This window comes from Mustelus asterias, unplaced genomic scaffold, assembly GCF_964213995.1.
Source record: "Mustelus asterias unplaced genomic scaffold, sMusAst1.hap1.1 HAP1_SCAFFOLD_323, whole genome shotgun sequence".
NCBI lineage: Eukaryota > Metazoa > Chordata > Chondrichthyes > Carcharhiniformes > Triakidae > Mustelus > Mustelus asterias.
The window spans coordinates 327273-332500 of NW_027590285.1; positions in this window are offsets into that span (position 1 = coordinate 327273).

Sequence of the window (5228 nt, forward strand, 5' to 3'; positions counted from 1 at the left end):
CACAATGTGGAGGCAGCCTTTCCTTTAATCTAGCACCATGCTGTGTCTGTCATTGGATTATATGATGGGGACAGTGTAGAGGGAGCTTTATCTGTATCTAACCCTGTGCTGTCTATGTCCTGGGAGTGTTTGATGAGGACAGTGAAGCGGGAGCTTTACTCTATATCTAACCACTTGCTGTATCTGTCGTGGGAGTGTTTGATGGGGACAGTGTCGAGGGAGCTTTACTGTGTCTAACCCCGTGCTGTACCTGTCCTGGGAGTGTTTGATGGGGACAGTGTAGAGGGAGATTTATTCTGTATCTAACCCCATGCTGTACCTGTCCTGGGAGTGTTTGATGGGGACAGTGTCGAGGGAGCTTTACTATACATCTAACCACTTGCTGTATCTGTCCTGGGAGTGTTTGATGGGGATAGTGCAGAGGGAGCTTTACTCTGTATCTAATCCATGCTGTCCCTGTCTTGGGAGTGTTTGATGGGGACAGTATCGAGGGAGCTTTACTCTGTATCTAACCCCGTGCTGTACCTGTCCTTGGTTTGTTTGATGGGGACAGTGTACAATGAGCTTTAATCTGTATCTAACCCCGTGCTGTACCTGTCCTGGGGGGTGTTTGATGGGGACAGTGTAGAGGGAGCTTTACTCTGTATCTAACCCCGTGCTGTACCTGTCCTGGGAGTGTTTGTTGGGGACAGTATCGAGAGAGCTTTACTCTGTATCTAACCCCGTGCTGTACCTGTCCTGGGCGAGTTTGTTGGGGACAGTGCAGAGGGAGCTTTACTCTGTATCTAACTCCGTGCTGTATCTGTCCTTGGTTTGTTTGATGGGGACACACACACGCTCTCGCTCTCGCACACACTCTATGTCTCTCACACACACACTCTCTCTCACACACACACACACACACTCTCTCACACACACACTCTCTCTCTCTCTCACACACTCTCTCTCACACACACACTCTCTCTCACACACACACTCTCTCTCACACACACACTCTCTCTCACACACACACTCTCACACACACACTCTCTCACACACACACTCTCGCACACTCTCTCTCTCACACACACTCTCTCTCTCACACACACTCTCTCTCTCACACACACTCTCTCTCACACAAACGGTCTCTCTCACACACACACTCTCTCTCGCACACACTCTCTCGAAAACTCTCTCTCTCACACACACACACTCTCTCACACACACACACACTCTCTCTCTCGAAAACTCTCTCTCGAAAACTCTCTCTCTCACACACACAAACTCTCTCTCACACACATTCTCTCTCTCACACACACTCTCTCTCTCACACACACACACGCTCTCTCACACACACGGTTTCTCTCTCACACACACTTTCACTCTCCCACACACTCTCACTCTCACACACACTCTCACACACACACTCTCTCTCTCACACACACACTCTCACTCACACGCACTCTCTCTCACACACACACTCTCTCTCGCACACACTCTCTCACACACTCTCTCACACACAGCCTGTCTCTCACACACAGCCTGTCTCTCACACACACACTCTTTCTCACACACACACTCTCTCTAACACACTCTCTCTCACGTACAGTCTCTCTCTCACACACACTCTCTCTCAAACACACACTCTATCTCTCTCTCACACACACTCTCTCTCACACATACACTCTCACAAACATATACTCTCTCACACACACACACTCTCTCACGCACACGCTCTCTCTCTCGCACACACACACTCTCTCTCTCGCACACACTCTCTCTCTCGCACACACTCTCTCTCTCGCACACACTCTCTCTCACACACACACTCTCTCTCTCACACACACTCTCTCACACATACACACACTCTCTCTCACACACACATTCTCTCACACACACACCCACAGAATGATGGGGCAAAATGTAGAGGAAGATTTGAGCTGTATCTAACCCCGTGCTGTACCTGTCCTGGGTGTGTTTGATGTGCACAATGTGGAGGCAGCTTTTCCTTTAATCTAGCACCATGCTGTGTCTGTCATTGGATTATATGATGGGGACAGTGTATAGGGAGCTTCACTCTGTATCTAAACCTGTGCTGTACCTGTCCTGGGAGTGTTTGATGGGGATAGTGTAGAGGGAGCTTTACTCTGTATCTAACCCTGTGCTGTATATGTCCTGGGAGTGTTTGATGGGGGACAGTGTAGAGGGAGCTTCACTCTGTATCTAAACACGTGCTGTACCTGTCCTGGGTGTGTTTGATGGGGGACAGTGTAGAGGGAGCTTTGCTCTGTATCTAACCCCGTGCTGTATCTCTCCTGGAAGTGTTTTATGGGGACAGTGGAGAGGGAGCTTTACTCTGTATCGAACCCCGTGCTGTACCTGTCCTGGGAGTGTTTGATGGGGGACAGTATAGAGGGAGCTTTACTCTGTATCTAACCCCGTGCTGTACCTGTCCTGGGAGTGTTTGATGGGGACAGTGTATAGGGAGCTTCACTCTATCTAAACACGTGCTGAACCTGTCCTGGGTGTGTTTGATGGGGGACAGTGTAGAGGGAGTTTTGCTCTGTATCTAACCCCATGCTGAATCTCTCCTGGAAGTGTTTTATGGGGATAGTGGAGAGGGAGCTTTACTCTGTATCGAACCCCGTGCTGTCCCTGTCCTGCGAGTGTTTGATGGAGACAGTGTCGAGGGACCTTTACTCTGTATTGAACCCCGTGCTGTATTTTTCCTGGGAGTGTTTAATGGGGACAGTGTCCAGGGAGCTATACTCTGTACCTAACCCTGTGCTGTACCTGTCCTGGGAGTGTTTGATGGGGACAGGACTTGGGGGACATTGGATTTTAGACAATGTTTAGGGTTTTAGACTTTTCGGAGTGAAATTCAGGAACACTTTGCCACACCAGGTGTGATATTAGTTTGGAACTACCTTCTATAATTCACAGTTGATGCTCAGTCGCTTATTAATGTTCAAACCTGAAGTTGATGGATGGTATTTTACACACAGGAGAAGCAATTTAAAATCAATGGGTCAATGTTAAAATAGTTGCAGGAACAGAGAGACCTGGGCTTTCAGTTCATTTTTACATCTTAAAGATTCAACCTGGGGCTCAGAATCTGTCAGTTGAATCTACTTTTCCTGTCCCGAAAACGTGTCAACAATTGTGTTGGGGAATGTGACAAAAGGTGACATTCCTGCATCCTGCACAATGGGGTTGGGAGGTTGTTTGAAAGGAGATTCAGAAAGTGTCAATTAGATTGTGTCTCTTTGCAGAAGTTGAGTATTTCACAGGAGATGCCTTGAGATAAAGGAACGTTTTACCAATGTCTGCGTAACTTTCAAAGTCTCCAGACGCATGAAGGGGGCAGAGATTTTGTAATATTCAGAGCAGGAGATGCCAGACAATCACAGAATTGAAGATGTGAGGCCATCTCTTGTTTCTGAATGTCAATCTGTAGCTTTTAAACTTTAGTCCTAGGCTAATCATTCCAAGTTTGCAATCCCACACTTTGCTGTTGTGACTTTTGAGTTGTAAATTTTCTGAAATTGATTCTGTAATAAAAATCCCTGCAGGATGCAATGATTCCCATTCTGTCTGCTGCTGCCAAGCCCCAGTTTGTGTCTCAGTTTCACTATTTATCAACCATTTAAGATCCAAGTGTCCTAGAATTCCTACACTGCAGAATGAGGCCATTCAGCCCAACAAGCCTGCCCCAACAATAATCCCACCCACGCCCAAATCCCCCTGACACTAAGGGGCAATTTAGCAAACGTGCAAACTCCACACAGACAGTCACTCGAGGTGGGGAATCGAACCCAGATCCCTGGCGCTGTGAGTCAGCAGTGCTAACCACTGTGCCACCGTGTCGCCCGGTGATGAGACAGAACGTTTGCCAAAGTGCACAGAAATAGGCAGCATTGTCAGCATTTTAGCTGGAAGCTTCAAATGACAAAGGGATCTTAATAGTAGAGTCACAGAATCCCTGCAGTGCAGAAGGAGACCATTCAGCCCATCGAGTCTGCACTGACTCTCTGACACAGTATCTTACCAAGGCCCTTGACCCAGCCCTATCCCCGTAACCCCACACATTTACCTTAATCCACCGAACCAACACAGGTTTGGACAGTAAACGGCAATTTACTGTGTCCAATCCACAAATTTGGAAAATACTGGGATGGATTGAGAAATGGTTTCCGGGCAGAAAACAGAGCTCAGATACAAATGGGCCCTTTGGCCCAACTTTTCCCTGCCACCCAGTTTTTAACCATAAAGCTCGTATCAAATGCCTTGCGTTTGGCCCAAATCCCTCCATACCAATCTTACCAGAATAACTGTCTGAATGCTTTTTAAAATATAAAATTGTGTCCGCTTCTACTACGACCTCTGGCAGCTTGTTCCAATCCCTCACCACCCTATGTGTGAAAAGAATTGCCCTCTGGACCCTCTCCCCTCTCACCTTAAACCTATGTCTTCTAGTTTTAGACTCCCCTCCCTTTTGGAAAAGATGTTGACGAGCTTCTCAAAGAACAAAGAGAATTACAGCACAGGAACAGTCCCTTCGGCCCTCCAAGCCTGCACCAACCATGCTGCCCGACTGAACTAAAACCCCCTACCCTTCCGGGGACCATATCCCTCTATTCCCATCCTATTCATGTATTTGTCCAGATGTTCCGTAAAACGCACTATCGTATCCGCTTCCACTCCCTCCCCCGGCAGCGAGTTCCAGGCACCCACCACCCTCTGTGTAAAAAAACTTGCCTTGTACATCTCCTTTAAACCTTGCCCCTCACACCTTAAACCTGTGCCCCCTAGATTTTGAATCTTCCACCCTGGGAAAAAGCTTCTGAAAATCCACTCTGTCCATGCCCCTCATAATCTTGTAGAATTCTATCAGGTCTCCCCTCAACCTCCGTCGTTCCAGTGAGAAAAAACCAAGTTTCTCCAATCTCTCCTCAGAGCTAATGCCCTCCATACCAGGCAACATCCTGGTAAATCTTTTCTGAACCCTCTCCAAATTCTCCACATCTTTCTGGTCGTGTGTCGATCAGAATTGAACACTATATTCCAAGTGCGGCCTAACTAAGGTTCTATAAAGCTGCTGTATCCATGCCCTCATTATTTGAGAGACCTCTAGAAGAACACCACTAAGCCAACTCAAGGGGAAAAAAGTCCCAGAGTATCCAGCCTCTCATTATAACTCAAACCATCAGGACCCCATAGCATCCGAGTAATTCTTTTCTGCACACTTT